General features: G+C 40.6%; 1 long non-coding RNA gene across 1 annotated transcript; it reads left to right on the top strand.

Moving 5' to 3' along the window:
* Positions 1 to 9,430, top strand: LOC114563228 (uncharacterized). The gene is made up of 3 exons (XR_003693597.1): positions 1 to 179; positions 2,126 to 2,261; positions 8,649 to 9,430. It is a non-coding gene; the product is annotated as an uncharacterized LOC114563228 (long non-coding RNA).
* Positions 9,431 to 17,564: the final 8,134 nt, after the last annotated feature.

Here is a 17,564-nt window from a genome sequence, read left to right as displayed (position 1 = left end):
TGCTGCAGTGATAACGCAGGCCTGTTTGCCAGTGATTGGACTAATTAATAGGCTCACAGATGATTTGCGGCTGTCTTACCCAGTCACTGTAGAGGAGGGTGAAAAAGGAGAGAGAAGAAAAGGAGAAGGGCAAAAATAAAGTCGCTTGACCCGTGAACTTCAGAGCCTCTTGAGAAACGGTAGGATCACACATTAACTTTCATGTGCACGAAAAAGAGATTAAGCTATAAAATGCCACAAAATTTCACCCACAGATGACTGCAGTTTTTCCAAGCATGTTTGTTTATTAATGACAAGCATTTTGACCACTCAGTCGATGATTACAAACACATTTAGAATTTTTTTCCATAGTACTCATGCATGTTTTCATTTTACCCTGTGTGCTCCCCGCTGCTGCTTGCAAATCTGATACCCTGAAAGGTTTATACAGGACTGTCCCTCCCTCCCTCTCTCTCTTTCTCCCTTTCTGTCTCACTGCAGACGACCCACTAAAGCTTTACACAATGAGAGTGCTACTCTGATAGCTATCCCTCTGTGTAATTACAGCCTGAGCTGTGACTAAATGAAAGAAATGGTGTGTATACCACACATGCATTAGTCAACAATATGTTTCATGCGGGGGGAGTGCTATTTGTGCACAAACCTGACTGCTGACAATGATAAATGACTATAGTGTACAGCAGTTGGGCAATTTGTCCCCGAACCTTAAATCTAAAATTTAAGTGTCAGCCTAAATTGTATGTACTACACACACACACACACACACACACACACACACACACACACACACACACACACACACACACACTTTGCAATTGAACAGACTTGTGCTTATTTGTCACACACATGCTCCCTGTCTGTTCTCATGTGTGAAGTTCTGTACATCAAGTGCATAATAAAAAAGGAATGTATTCACTTCAAAGAATGACTGTTTAAACAAAGCCAGAAGTGGGGTGACACTGTTTTAACAGAGGGCGCCATACAGCAGCAAGATATCCTCAAATGTGTGGTGCAAAGTGCTTCGCACTCATTTGATTAACCCAGTTTATCCATTGTAAAAGACACAGCGTGCACATATTATGCACCAACGCAAGTACAGATGTCTTCAATTTAACCTCGCTTGTGAGACACGTGTATCTCTGCAGTGACTGGTGATGGTAGCAAGTTTGTGTGTTTGTCGATTGTTCAGGTGGTTTTTTACTGTAAGCAGGGCTGCACTCACCTGACATACTGCACTAATTTAAAGAAGACATGACCCATATCTCCACGTTTAGAGCTGGACTATTAATGAGGCTGATTGCATAAATCATCACTAGCCATGCTGCCTTCTGTTTTACTGCTATCTCTATTACGGAGAGCCATCAATGTTTTAAATGCAATCCTCTTCATCCTGTCAGATACAAAACTTATCTAGTGGAGACATTTGTGGAGGTTGTCATGTTAACAACCTCCACAAATGTCGGTCTCAACTTCAATCATTAATTTATTTGGGGGAGGGGGGGGCGATACTGGGCCTTTGTCTTTGTAGCTTCCATTCCATTTTCCGTTTTTCTTTGGTTTGGCTGACGATACAAGTAGCTACTGTAGCTATTAGCCATACAGCGTTTCCATCGTTGGTGCATAGCAGCATTATATTTTCCACTGTTTCTCTGCAGTTTTGCATCAAGTCGTGTCAGGGTCTCTCAGACGTCTTTGCAAGTTGCTTAGCTCACTAAAAACATAAGTCATTTAGGAATAGTTTAAGAATGTCTTCAATAGCAACAAATATAGAGAACATTTCTCCCAACCACAGAGCTTTGTTTTGACCGCCACTTTAATCCGGAACAATCATTTCATCCTGTCATGTCTGATTAAAGTCCTAAGGAACTTTTCCGTAAATGTCACCAATGTTATGACACTCACTAGGTCATCAATGAGGATGCAGCAATGTTATCTATTTCATAGTCTATATCGACAACGTTTCACTTCCAGGATTGCTCAAGGGAAATTCTGCCGGATGTCCGTCATTTCGGCCGGATGCTTTTAGAAATATTTAAATTTTGTCTACAGTATCACAGTTGCTGATGCTTCTGGGAGTAAATTATCAAAGTATTACATATCTTTCTTTTTTTTCCTTCCCCTTGAGCCCTCAAAAGGTCTATTTCCTGGGATCACAGAGCACATGCGTAAAAAGACCTCGCCTTGCGTCTGTCCTAAGCCAGAGAGCCATCAGGAGAAGAAGAGTGCAGTCAACCCCAACCTAACAACATGCCCTCCCAATGGTATGAACAATGTGCAATGCTACCTTAACTACACAACATCGCTTCTCTGCATGGACCTCTGGGGTCAGAATCATTGTGTATTCCTGAGCTGCTGGTTCAGGGTTGCTCGGGGGAGTCCAAGAGCACAGCAGCATGTTAGCAAGCAGTCGGGGCGCGGCTGTAAATGATTCTTATTGTACAGGCAGGTACGTTCATGCTAGTGCTGATTTTAAAGCTGCAGCTAAATTATGTCCTCTAACTCAAGGTCTGGGGTCTCTGAGCAGATATTACGCCTCAGGTTACTCTTTTTAATGAGGAAGAGGTGACTCCCTCCCTCTCTGTAATGTTTTTCACATATGTTTCAGGAGAATTTTGATGAAATGTGGCACTGGAGGGCCATTAGTCCAGGCATGCTCTTAAAGCTAATGGTAATCTGCTCTGGGACAATTTCTGTAACCATTCCCCCAATGGGAACGTGTCAATCTACCAGCAGTGAAATGAACACCTTTCATTCTTTACACTCTTCTCTTTCCCCCTTCTCTGGGGACTCATCCTCTCATCTTCCCCCTAATCTCAATCTCTCTCTCATCCTGTCTTTCCCCCACCTGCTTTCCCTCCCTGATCTTGCATTTTGCCTCAGTCAATCCCCAAGAAGATGAAGTGGCAGGATAAGGTCGCAGCATCGGTAAAGGCTCTCAATGGGGCTTAATGAATACCATTAATTCAATCGGGGGACTTGTTTGGATGGTCATGGCCTTTGTCCAGTCATGATTAAGCGATGCTATCAGTTATCAATCGTAATGAGCTTTTGTGGTCGTGGGAGACGGGCGCCGGCTGGTGAAATAATAACATCTTGGTCTGATGATAGCGGGTATAAGGCCAGACACCTATCTCATCCCGACCTAATGATATGATGTGTGGGAGGTAGTATGGGCATACAGTATCTCATAGCTTAGTACTGGTTTGATGGAAACATCAGCATGATGCCTTTTGCATTGACATCCTATATGAGTTCATTTCCGTGAAGTGGCTATAATCAATATTTTTGTATGAACAATGAACAATGGATAACGACAAAGGGGTCGCTAATGACGAACCCACAGAGAATTATCGCCCAACTCTGCAGTTCTCCTCTACTGAGCATTAGCACATCTCAGCTCATTGTTTAGTTACATATGATGGTTTACAATGAGTTCATTCAGTTTTGATTTCATTTCTTTAAATGACTCGGTGTAAATTGGTGTGAAGCATATCCAAACAGCATGTTAATATATAATAATAATAATAATAATAATAATAATAATAATAATAATAATAATAAGTAGTAGTCCTCCAAAAATATAGTAGCCTACTAAAATATAATATGCTTTTTAGTAGAAAATATAGTACTATGTTTACATACATCACCAAACCTTGACTGGGTTTCTACTAATCATTTCTGTAGTTGCTTGTCATGTCAGCAATGATGTTCATGTCCACACGTACCCATTTAAAATGCAGCATCTGTATGGTCTTTACTCTGCAGATTTAAATAATTCACACAAAGCGCAGTCTACATTCAGTTTTTATGAGCCCCCAGTGGCAATTCAAGGCACTTTCAGCCTGTTTATATCACAATCTCCCTTATGTGCCTTCATCCCAGCTTTCTTAATTTTGCATTTGGTTGCAGCCAGTGAAGCCTATAACCTCTATGTTCTCTTCTGGTTTTTAATAACAAGCTCCAAAACTATAATAGGGCTTGTGTAGTCTTTACAAAGAACTACTGTCTTTGCAAACACTGTACACCACTATGATCCATGGCACAGGTTATTTAAGTGCACATATGACTTTTAAGATAAACCCAAGGGCAAATTCCTGGATGTCTTAGACGCCTACCAACAAACAAAAACAAACAACCCATCATGCAGAGGCACCAAGAGCTACGGGAAGAGCCTATTGTACAGGACGGCTGAGCAAAGTTGCACCAGGCGTGGAGTGATGCACTATTCTCATCTCTCTCATAACGTTATTAAAAGTTTGAGCCTGGAGGCCATGAAGGTTTAGCAGAGGATTATTATTTCAAGCTCCCTGAAAAATAAATCAATCCTTTATCAAAGTCTGCAGTCCCCATGAACTGCGTAATCAAATTGAACAGTGTTCTAGGCTAGTATCCCGTTACTGTTCTATTAAATTGAGCTATTGCTGTGGGAGATGGATCAAATATAGCCTTCTATATGAGACATGGGTGTTAAGCGCAGACAATTGAAAAATCCCATAAATTTGGCATTGTAAAACATTTTTCCTAAAGGATTCTTTCTTTGAAGTATTTTTTCTCTCTCCATTACCTTCTGAGTGCATGGAATATTTTGTATTAAGGAAAAAGATTGTAACTCTCAGTCCACACTATGTAAGCCTAGCAAGAGTGGTCGCTATGCAGGCTTTTTTACCCTATGTACCAGCTAAATCCTCATTTCTTCAAAACTCTCACTTTTATACTTTGCATGAGGTAACCAAGAATGACTCTGACATTTAGAGAGAATACATCAGCCAGACCTATTCCTATTGTTATATCACATATTTCTGTAATGCAATTTCTGAACAACAGTATCTGTCCCGCTGCTCCGGCTCTCTCATTCTCGGTGCTGGTACGCCTGTCGGCGCCCCGTGATTGGACGAGGCCTTCTTGCAGGCTCTGCGTTTCTATTCAGCTCGTCCCTGTTGAATAGCGGCCGTCAAGCGGCAAAGCAGCAGAGCAGATGAAGTGTTTTTGCTGTTACGGTCAATGAAGGAAATGACAGTGAATTGGAAAATATGCTGATGACTCCACTTGAAACAGCAATTCCTCTGAATTTAGAAGAGGCAGTGTTTCCAACAAGGATGAGGTGAAATGATACTGTCCAGGGCAATGGATGGAATGTGGGGCTGAGGCCACCATACAGCAAGACTGGATTTCATTTATTTTGTTTATTTGATTCCAGTCGGTCCTCTTCACAACATAGGAATACACAAACATCTGGATGTATACATTTTATAGAAAAACATAGTGTTCTGTGTCCTGGGTCAGTAACATGAACTGTACAGACGGAACCAATTCTGAGGCTGAGAGAAAGTCAAGTTGTACACATTTCCTGGCAAACACTGTTGCCCTGACCTTATGGCTCTTTTGAGATATGCAACTGTGAAGCTTCTATGTAGGTTAAGAGCCACTTAGCACCTTTCACTTGCTAAAAATGTGAGAATAAAAGAGCACCTCATTAATTTTCTGTTCAAAACCAAATGCATTTTAACATTAAGCAACATTCCTGCAGAGGCTAAAATATCTCATTAAAAGACTACCGGCATCCTTGCAAAGCCATTAAAAACAGACTTTTAAAACACATACATGTCAAAGTTCTTTGTAATAGATCCTTTTTTAATGTGTTTTAATGAATCTCATTGCCAGCACAATGAGATTCATTAGCGACTGTTTTGTATGCAAAACACAAAGCACGGATGGCATTTGCACTTTGCATCTCATTCACGGTAACCTAGCGTGTGTCATTAAAAGGGAGCGTAGAAAAGCAATTTAAACTAAAGCTTTGATTGAACCTTTGATGATTGCTCAAAGGTGTGTTGAGGTACATCCACACTACTTACCTGAATGACAAGAAAGAGCCGCTCTGCCTTCAGAGCTCTAATTAGGTTCTAGAGGAGCGGCTGTGACAGGAACATCACTTCCTGTTCAAAGACACTGACTGCGTCGCTCATCTACCGTACGCGCGCTTTTTTTCCGACAGTAATGAGCTGGGCACATCCCTTTCTGTTTGCCTCATGCAGGTTTTGTTTTTTACATCCTCACCTTCAGATGGTACATCTTATTTATTTGCTCAAGGTCTTGTCAAATTTAAAAAGCACTGCTATTATCTTGCAACTGCTGTCAATTATGAATAGAGACATCAACCAAGCAGAGTATTACCACATCCTTTCCTCTACCTCTACCACACTCATTCACAGACACATTCTGGCATTCTCTTCTGATGCTTCAGCGAATGAATGAAATTACTTCTCTGACTCTGCTCATCCTTGTTATTTGAGTAATGTCTCTGCCTGTACCTCGTTCAACTTTGTCGCAGGAGTTGTAGTGGGAAGCCTGGTATTGTAAAACAATGATGGGACTTCATGCACTGTCAGGTACTGACAGAACCTTTTGCTTTTGACACACTGAACTTCTAACGGAGTGGCACAACTCGAATGCTGAAGAGAAGAGTCTATACTAACTACAGTAAGTCTAAGTGTGTGATTAATGGAGTCTGTGCTTTATTGCTAAGACCTAGATGAGAAGAGTGTCTGTACACTGAATACGAAGCTAGCTTAGCTTAGCCAAGCCACTTACTAGTGTTCTACTTACAAGCTGTTCTGCTCTGTCTAAAGTTCAAAATACGTGCACCCCTAACAAGCCCCCAAACAAATGAGATACAACATATTTATTTGAGACTTAGAAGTGTTATTTTTGAACTTCTGAGAGCCAAGCTAACGGTTTTCCCCTGTGTTTTTAATATAGAGAGTGCCACGAATAAACGGCAAGAAAATGCAAATTATCACATAAAAAGAGTTCACATTCATCTAATGCACTGCCCATTTAAGAGAGGTCTGCCTGTTATTTCAGCAAGGGGTTGCAACACAAAACTCAACCGAAAGTTGATGTTGTTGAGTTTGAGGTGCAGGCCCCGCATTTGAGAAGAACCACTCTTATATGAACCGTGCCCATTATGGCAAATTAAAGGTACAGTGCATAGTTTTGTCTCCCCCATGAGGAATTCTGAGTAATTACAACAAAACTGTTGGCGCGTCCACATGATACAAGCCTTCCGTGATCGCACACCACCCCACCCCTCCTTCATGCAGTTGCTAGTAGCCAAGGAGGATTAGAAAACATGATGGACTCTTCAGAAGAGGTAATTATCTTTACCACGGCACAGTAATACAGTGAAAAGCTTTGTGGAGCTGATAGTCTTAATTAGCTTTGCATCAACTCATTTGGCAATGGCTTGAATGCAACGGAGGTTCATTAATGTAAAAAAAGTTAAGCACTGAAGCTTTAATGTGTGCCACCGGACCAGAGAGAGACTAGCCTAGATCTACTGTCGAAAGGCTCTATCTATCTGGGCTAGTGCCATCAAATTCACAGAGAAAACCCACAGCTGATCTAGTTTCGAATCATGTAGATTATTAAACTACTTGCTTTCACAGGGTAGGCTAGTCAATTTCTATAAATATTATATATCATACAGTATATGTATAGGCTACATATGCACTAGCGTCAGCACCTGTGAATTTGTTAGCATCCATTTATAAGAAAATGTGTTCTTATTTTCTGAGACTTCATCCAAGAGTGCATGGTGAAGGTTACACTGCCATGAAGTAGCTGTTGCCATGTGTAATATCACTCGATTGGCTAAACCTGGCTTATTGAAGGTGAAAACAGGAGAAAATCAACCTTGGAGTGACTAAATATGTTCTTAAATGTTGTGAATTATTCACCCTAACAATCGTGTTCTATCTCAAAGGGCTTTCAAGACGCTTTTGGGAAACATGCCCCAGATAAGTCTTAGACATTATTTCATATGACTCACGGATGAGTCAACAAATGATCTAGTGACCTTTCTATGGGCTCAACTGTTTATTTAGAATCTGAAAACACATCAATCCCCACAGTTTAGCGCCCCCCCTCCCTCCCACCGCACTCCTCCGGACAATTTGCCATTTAGGAAATGCTGCAGTTGAGTAACAACATACAATTGAACTTTCATCAAAAGCCAATCAGTGGTTTCTGGAGGGATGGACCACAGCTGACTCATATTCCCTTTTGTTATTGTGGAGAGCAATTATAACAGCATAGGGAATCTGTTATGATGTTTGGATTACAAACTGTAAAAGCCAAAGCTGAAGACCAGTGACCAGCACAACCTATACAAACACTTACCGAAGCAATTTCCTTTTGTGAGAAATAAAACAACTCGCAGCGTTAGGGCAGCTGATGACTGCGATCTCTTCACTACATAAATGTATGACTGAACTGTGCAATATATTTGGGTCAACATTCATTTTATTTCAAAGGGGATATTTTTGCAGTCAGCTGTATGCCAAATCTATTACTGTATAAAAGCCCGCTGCCCTGAGCTATAACGAGCAGTGCAATGTCCAGATGTGAAGTCACACTGAGGTACTTGTCACTTCTAATGGGGCGTATTAATGAAGCTCTGCAGGACTTCAACCCCCGCTACTTTTTGTTCATTTCTTTCTGATCCAAGTCCCTTCAGTACTGTCCTCTGTCCTCCACGTTTAGTGAAAGTAGAAAAAGAACAATCAAAGCTGCCATAAATCAGTGTAACATACTCAGTAGCTCGCTTACATTTTGCTCATAACTTATACTGTCTTTTTTACTTCCAGAACTGCTGAAATCATCAAAGCATTGATTCAGCAAGATGCCAGAGATGCTCCACAGAGATGTTGGTCCCAACTGACTTGCAGCTGTTATGCAGTACCTGCAGATTTTTCATCCATGTTGTGAACATCTTTTTTTCATCTCATCCCAAATGTGCTCTTTTGGTTAAGATCTGGAAACCATTGGAATCAATTTTAAAGAGGAACCCACCTGAAAGTATGTTTTAACTGTTTAAAGATATAGTTCAACATTTGGGGAAATACACATATTTGCTTAATGGCAGAGAATTCGATGACAACACTGATACCACAGCGGGTTAGCTTAGCTTAGCATATAAACTGTAAACGGGAAGGAAACAGCTAGCCTGGATCGGTCCAACAGTTGCAAAATCTGCCTACCAGCATCTCTAAAGCTCACTATTTAATAGGTTATATCTCATTGGTTTAATATGTACAAAAACCAAAGATGTGTCTGAAAGCTCTAGTAGGTCTAGTAGGGGTCAAGACAAGGACCCCTTAACTGAAAGAGAGACGGAGCAGGGACCCCCTACTACATATATTGTATCAAATTAAGTTGCGTATTAAACCGGGCCTACAATAACGTGAAGGGCGGCCTAAAGCCTTTATGCATACCTTTTTAGTGCATACAATTCTAAGCTATAAGCGATATGTGTCGATGGCTATACCTTAGTGACCATGGGCAAGTAAGCAAATCATCAATCTCTTATTTTTTGTTTTTTTTTACTTTCCAAAAATTAACAATAATTTGGTGGCTCCCCTGCAGTTACTCTGAGGACCCCATAGGGAACCTGGACCCCCTGTTGAAGATCTCTGCTCTAGAAGACATCTTAACTGGTGTTACCAGTGTTGTTTTGATTTTTTAGGTTAATGTTAAGAGGCAGCACATCCTCGATGGCCTTTTCTCAGACCATGTTTAACCATCAGGTTTTCCTGTTTGTACCTCAGAATCAAAAAGCAAAGGCTTCCGACACACAGCATTTTGCAACAGTGCTAATACTGAGAGAAATCATCGCTGCAGAAAAAGACATACCAATTTCTCCATAGAGCCTCAACAATCAATAATGTAATGCAGCCGCAAGATATTTTGTCTTTTGAGCAAAAGGTTCAACATTTTATATAAAGCCTCCAGGAGCACAACTTTCAATTTTTTTTTTTTTGGGAGGGAAATGAGAGAAATGTAAAAAATGATGACCCGGGGTATCACTGAAGCAGGAGGGGAATTGAAAACAACTCAATATGTTATGGAGCCAGAGTCTCTGAAAGGGGACTTTTTCTTTAATCAACTGCTACATTCCTGAAATTGGATCGAACATCCTTTGTGATGTGTGACCTTATCCCTGGATGAAGTGTCCGTCTAACCAGTGGAAGAATGTAAAGTACATTTACTCAAGTACTGTAAGTACACATTTGTGGTACTTGTACTTTAGCTGAGTCTTTCCTTTTCATGTCACTTTCTACTTTGAATCCACTACATCTCAGAGGGAAATATTGTACTTTTTACCGCACTATATTTATCTGACATATTTTACGTTACAAATTAAGACTTTTGCAAGCAAAACATCCAAGACTTATAGCCGTATATCCAATTTGAAACAATTAGTCCTTTAATCAATTAGTTCATTGACAGAAAATTAATTGCCAACTATTTGGATGATCATGGTCCCAGCTTCTCAAATGTGATGATTTGCTATGATTAATTATTTCAATACTTTTTAGACATTTTTTAATAATGTTGCGGTTTGGAGTGTTGTTTGGACAAAGCAAACATCGTGAAGGTGTCCTTTTGGGCTCTCGATAATTGGCATATAGCATTTCTCTTTTTACAAACCAAACAATCGATTAATGGAGAAAATAATAAGCAGATTAATGCATAACGGAAATAGTCAGTAAATACAACAGTTAAACCATAACCACCTCAACCAACTACAACAGTAAAATGCAGATTTTACATTAATGCATGAGTAATAATAATCTAATGATATAATATATATCAGGGCTCAACGTTAACTTTTTAAAGTGATATATTATGAATTGTCATCTGTGTTTTTCTTCTTCACATAGGCTAAATAGAAGTATTTCCACTGTAAATTGATGCATAAAAGTTTTTCCGAATACAACAGAAAATCATCTTGCCTGTATCTTTTCACGGCAAACCACGCATGTGTAGAAAGCGGTCGTACAACAGCTGAAATGTTGTGTTGCGCACGAACATAGCGTTTAAACTTTATGGAAACAACCAAATAAAATATTGATTTCTTTTGAAATAAGATTTTTCAGTTTTGTAAGTTTTGATTTGTTTTTACAGTGGGGGAAATAAGTATTTGACCCCTTGCTGATTTTGCAGGTTTGCCCACTTACAAAGAATGCAAAAATCTACAATTTTAATCATATGTACATTCTAACAGTGAAAGACAGAATCCCAAAGAAAATTCCAGAAAATCACATCATATGAATTTATTAAAATTGATAACCATCTGATGAGGAAAAACAAGTATTTGACCCCCTGGACAAACAGCATGTTAATATTTTGTAGAAAAGCCATTATTGGCCAGCACAGATGTCAAACGGTTTTTATAGTTGGTGACAAGGTTTGTGCACATTTCGGCAGGGATGTTGGCCCACCTCTCCCTGCAGACAGCCTCCAAATCATTCAGGTTCCGAGGTTGTCGCCTGGCAACTCGAATTTTAAGCTCCCTCCAAAGATTTTCAATCGATTCAGGTCTGGAGACTGGCTAGGCCACTCCAGAACCTTGATGTGCTTCTTCTTCAGCCACTCTTTTGTTGCTTTGGCGGTGTGCTTAGGGTCGTTGTCGTGCTGAAACACCCATCCTCGACCCATCTTCAGCTCTCTCACTGAGGGAAGGAGATGTCGGTCCAGAATTCCACGATACATGGCCCCGTCCATCCTCCCCTCAATACGATGGAGTTGTCCCGTCCCCTTGGCTGAAAAGCACCCCCAAAGCATGATGTTGCCACCACCATGCTTGACGGTGGGGATGTTGTTCTTTGGGTTGTACTCGGTGTTCTTTGCCCTCCAAACACGACGAGTTGAGTTGAGGCCAGGGGGTCAAATATTTGTTTTTCCTCATCAGATGGTTATCAATTTTAATAAATTCATATGATGTGATTTTCTGGAATTTTCTTTGGGATTCTGTCTTTCACTGTTAGAATGTACATATGATTAAAATTGTAGATTTTTGCATTCTTTGTAAGTGGGCAAACCTGCAAAATCAGCAAGGGGTCAAATACTTATTTCCCCCACTGTATATATTAAATACAACAAAATATTGAACAGGTGGTTGCCAAAGGGGGCAACCAGAGGCCACGTAACAGTTGCCAATTGACTCAATCTGGTTGCCCCCGGAAACTGTTACTGTCGAGCTTTATAACAGTCACAGGGGGTAATTTCTTCATTGAGTACTTTTACTTGTTATACTTATGGAACATGTTCCTGATAACACTTACATTCTTCTAGTGACTATGTGTAACTTTTTAATGTGTCCAGGGATGCACAAAATCCAGATTTTTGGGGTTCGGTAGAATACCGAATCCACTGGTTAAGATTCTGCCGAATCCAAAACCGTATACCAAATACCAAATCCTACTCCCATCCCATCATGTTTTTAGCTGTGACTTTCGCTCCTTTGCTGTACCTGAAGTTGCTGCATTTTGGCGGCTGTCTGTAGATTCCTTCATGCACAGCTTGTATGTTTCATACGCAAATGTTTTAACAGCGGCGATGTTGTGTATTGTTTAGGGTCCTTGCCACCACGAGACAAATTGGCATTGCAAATTGAACATGTAGCTCGACTTGAATTGCCTTCTTTTGACTGAAAGTACTGCCAAACAACACTTTTTTTCTGCTCATGAGTTCCATTTTGTCGCCATTATGTCGACCAGCATAGCGCGCGTAGTGCAAGTGTAGGGTTCGGTTTGGTGGAAAAAAATTCGAAGGTTCGGCAGACACTGAACCTCGTCACAAAGCCTAATATTTGGCCGAATCCTGGATTCGTTGCATCCCTAAATGTTTCTGAAGCTCTGTCAATTTTCTTACAATGATCTGAAATGACCTGTAACAGCATACACGACTAACAGTGAAAAAAACACTATTTTTATATAGTTTTTAGTAAGGTGTCTGCCCGGGTCAGATTTTTTGCGCAAATGATTTGTGGGAGGTAGATGGCGCTACAGTCACACATTCTGATGGATCACAGATTTCTGTGTAACACCGGAAAAGCCTGTGTTAGCGTATCCAGCCAGCTGAGCCATGTAAAAGGTAGCAGGAGATTTCTTTATATAGGTCTAATTGTAGTTTAATGTTATTTTAGAAGTTATCTGTTGTAGTTATGGCTGATACTGGGACAGGGCCATCACAGAAAAGAAGGAAATTAAACGAAGAACAACTAAAAGCTAAAACGGAAAGTGAAAGTGAAGGACAACGGTCGATGATGTGAGTCAACCTTGGTCGGGCTTTTAACAGATGGAAACAATTACAGGATTGTAAATGATTCAAAACCCACCACGAATTGGCCCTCAGGCATAGGCACAATCAAAAAATGTTTGCATTTTAGAACCTTCGGAAATGGACAGCAAAGTGATTCTGGTTGAACGTATTGATTGCTGAACATTTAAGGATAATTAGCATGCTCTGTTAAACTGTCAATCACTTACTGAGACTGTGCTTTGGTTTTTGTTGACTGCAAGCTGGTGTTTATTTTTCTCTGTGGAATATCTGTTAAAAACGGTTAGGGATTGTCTACAGTGAGAGTTTTTTTTTAAGTATTTTTTATTTTCCTGTCACATTGAACCTTATTTTGTTTTATGTAATTTATTTATTTTTTGGGAGTCACTCCTGCAATAGCAGAGTTGAAACTGGTCAAATGTTATTGGACTAGGTTTGATTTACAACATTTTAAAGGGTCAATCAATAAATAATTTGTTGAGATATCTACTCAGTTGTTACTCAAATGATATTGAGTTTCTATTGCTCTAGAGTAGGGGCATCCCACCTATCTAGCTAGGTATAGGATATAGTGGGGAAGATTGAGCAGACCTTAAGGTCGGTTTAGGAGCACATCACACTTCAGGTGGTCACCGTGTTAGAGAGTCCTGAAGCCCATCCTACCATACTTTCATTGCCCCACATTGATCAGGGAGATCAGCCAGATAGGTGACAACATACTTACTGAATTAGGTACTGGGGCCAATTGTGTTGGGATGTACAGATCCAGATATTGTACTCTTCTAGTCGTCCAGAGCGGAACTATACTAATAACACCCCTACATAGTGGGGCTTATCCTCCGCTACATATGCAACACTTGAAATGCAAGGATACATCTGTAACGTATTCTCTTATGGTCATTTTTAGATTTTCTGTCTGAGCAAAAACATTCATCGCAACTATATGACCTCCCCATAATGCTAACTCGGTAATACGGTGGGCAATACAGCACTGTAAAGGAAAGATCTTTACAACAGCAGGTGTGGTAAAAACACTACCGCTTTTGTCCAAAGCAACCGCTAGAATCAACACAACCTGAAAGTTACATATAGCCGCTTTAAGTTGCATTTACACTGCAGGACTTTTACTTATAAAGTGTGGTGTTTCTACAGTGTGACTTTTACTTAAAGAATCTGAACTTCCTCTAGTGCATCTGACAAATGATCCACCTGCAGAACAATAGTTCAATCACGAGTAATGTTCGAGTGTACACATGTTTACTGTTCTATCAGCGTGTAGCAGCAAAATGCAGGATTCGTTGCACACGCTGCCCTCAGCTGCCACTTGGTCTGCCTCTCAGCTTGAGCGACCCTTGGCATTCTCATCTGACCTCTCCTGGGTTTTGGTGTCAGGACTGCAGCTGACTGTTTGTGTTTTGTGTATTGCAGCATTCATTCTATATTAACTCTAGACCCTGAATCTGTGGTGCACCAAACTCCTGCAGGGACAGCTTCATGTTGTAAGTGCTGGATCTGGCACGTCCACAGCCAGCGATCACGCTGTGCTCAAAGTCGAATCATGAGTCTTGCCCATTCAGGTTCAGTCAAACAGTAACAGGATCTCCTCTTGCAATCTGCACGGTTTCTGAGTCACACCTGCATTAGTCACCGTCTGGAGAAGTGGGGTTTTGTATAAATGGGAGACATGCAAAAAATGCCCTGAAATGTTTTTTTTTAAAATAATGGTAAATGTACATGTGTTATGTAATAATGTTAAAGAATGCGTCGTGGGCCTGGTTCATGTATATTGTTATTTCTTCTTCAGTGCAGCATGCTAATGGTGTTTGTGTGCTAATATGTGTTTTTCTCATTGCTTCAGTCATGCCCTAAAGGCTTCACATATGAACTCCATATGTCATCTCTCTACATCTCTGTTGTCTTTGCAGTCATTAAAATGTGCTTCGAAAGGCAAAACAGAGTTTGGAAATGTTCAAAATAACCAATGAGGGAACTACAGAAAACAGATTAAATGGCTATAAACGCCATAACTGCTTTTGTAACCACAAAATGCTATATTTATGAAAACTAGTGCAGTGCCTGTTCAAAGCGTGCCTGTTTGGAATGGGCAGATTGCTTGGCCTCGGGTATTGCTGCCTGCAGCTTTCTCGAGAACCGCTCATCCAAACAACTTCACTCTTAGACACTGGGTCCTGAGTAATACGCCTGCTGAGAGGACACAGTCAATGCTAGCATATACGCACCTTTTGATTACTGCTAGCTATTTAGGACAAGGCCGGGACCAAAAGCGTTACTACGAAAGCTGATGTTTGAAATGTTTGAGGTTGCTACGACGTAACATCTCCGGTCTCTCCTGTCTCTCTTTTACCATCTGTTCTTTAATGCACTGTAGCGAGCGACGGAGAGTGAGCTGTACCCAGCATGCCATTCTATGGTGTACCAGTTAAAAAGGGGTCACCTCTCAATACAATACACAGTGCGTAGATAACGCACTACTAATGAAAATGTCCTATAGATTTCAAGAGCTTGCACTCGTCACTGCAGTTTCTTGGGTCCTCAGCAGTACACCCACCAGGTGTGAAGTCGGTCGAGAAAATCGAAGGACAGACTGACAGATAGACAGACAGAAACAGACTCCTGTCATTTAAGTTGCCTTTAAACTATCACTTTATACAATAGAGTTGAATGTTTAGGAAGCTGATCAATGTCAACTGAACTTGAACGTCAAGAGCAGGTCTCTTCAGATGCACTTCAAGATAGCTGAAGAGCTTAAGTGGAGAAAAGAGGAAAATGGAACAACTGAGTTGGAATCTGATTTATTCGTTGTGTCCTTGGAGAGAGAGAGAGAAAGAGAGAGAGAGAGAAAAAGAGAGAGAGAGAGGGAGGGTGAAAGACTGCAGTACGCTGCAAAGTGAGGGAACCGGTGAACCAGAAAGCTTTTTTTTTTTTTTTTTTTTTTTTTTTACTGTGGCGGTAATCGAAGTATCCACCCCATGACATGTCCTCCTTCAGCTATTTGAGTTTTTTTTCTCTCTCTCTCTCTGTCTCTTTCTTTTTTCTCTCTCTCACATGCACTCTTTGTCTTCTTCTCTCATGCACGCACACACACACACACACACACACACACACACACACACACACACACACACACACACACACACACACACACACACACACACACACACATATAACCAGCCTCCCCTTAGTGACAGAGCCCATGTTAGATCAGATTAGCTTTCACATCCACAGGCCCGAAGAGACAGCAAGCATGAGAAACCGGCCTATAGGCGCACAGTTCGACAGATGCAAAAAGTGTGCTTCGATGCGGCGGGGAATGATTAGTTGTCCTCTGGTGGATGGAAGTGTGCTCTCCTGCTCCTGTGATTAGATCAACAGTTCCTCTCCTTGTGTCATTTTTTTAATGAAAGGCCTCATCCTAATGGCTTGTTGCCTCTTGTTTTTCTCCTATTCTTGCAGAACAACCATTGCCACTGTGTCGCCCTCTTTGATAGGTGAGTAAACTAATTCCAGAGAACAGTCTCATGAGCATCATGTACTGCAGTGCAGTGCCATCTTTCGCACACCACTCTCCCACGTTGTCTTGTTCCTGTTTGAAAGCAGTCCAGGCATGACAAAGAAAAAAAATACACAAAAGGAGAGGCAGTGAAGCAAAGGTAGAACAAAAAAAGCAATATCCTTTCATGCTTTGTCAGAAATGGGTTGTTTGGATCATACAGTAGCATTTCATACAGCCCGAGTGTGTTCCACAGGACTGGTGCAGTGAATAAATTCTGAATCATAGTGTCTGCTTCCAAAAATGAAGGGGGAAAAAAATAAATCACTGGTCTTTTGCCATGTTTGTTGGATTTGTTATTTGAGCTGTGGCAGGCTGGATCTCTGGAAGGAGGAATTCATTTTTTCCCACACAATGCAGACCCAGAGACCAGTAAAATGACACAGACTTTCTGGGCAATGTATTGGCCATTATGCCGATTGACTGTATATGAGAGAATTTACACTGTGGGAATAAGCAGGGTTTACATAATTAACTATCCCCTTTTGCTGTATTTACGTACATTTTATTTAAGTAAATCCTGGTAAAAATGTCTGCTCCCTTTTTCAAAGCTTACAACTTGTGCTGGAATTATAAGCGACACAGCATACGTGTGCAGTATGTTTTGTAAGCAGTTGGTGGTTGCAATAATACATTATTTATAGTGTCACATCTTATATATATATATATATATATATATATATATATATATATATATATATATATATATATATATATATATATATATATGAGAGAGAGAGAGAGAGAGAGAGAGAGAGAGAGAGAGAAAGAGAAAGATCACATGCCAGATGAAGCTGTCAATGGAGCCCTCAATCAGGGGATGCAAGGCAGGGGAGCGAGAGTGAAGCAGATGGTGCTTACTATTGAT

This window comes from Perca flavescens, chromosome 10 (assembly GCF_004354835.1).
Source record: "Perca flavescens isolate YP-PL-M2 chromosome 10, PFLA_1.0, whole genome shotgun sequence".
Taxonomy (NCBI): domain Eukaryota; kingdom Metazoa; phylum Chordata; class Actinopteri; order Perciformes; family Percidae; genus Perca; species Perca flavescens.
This window is presented reverse-complemented; position numbering and strand designations above follow the sequence as displayed.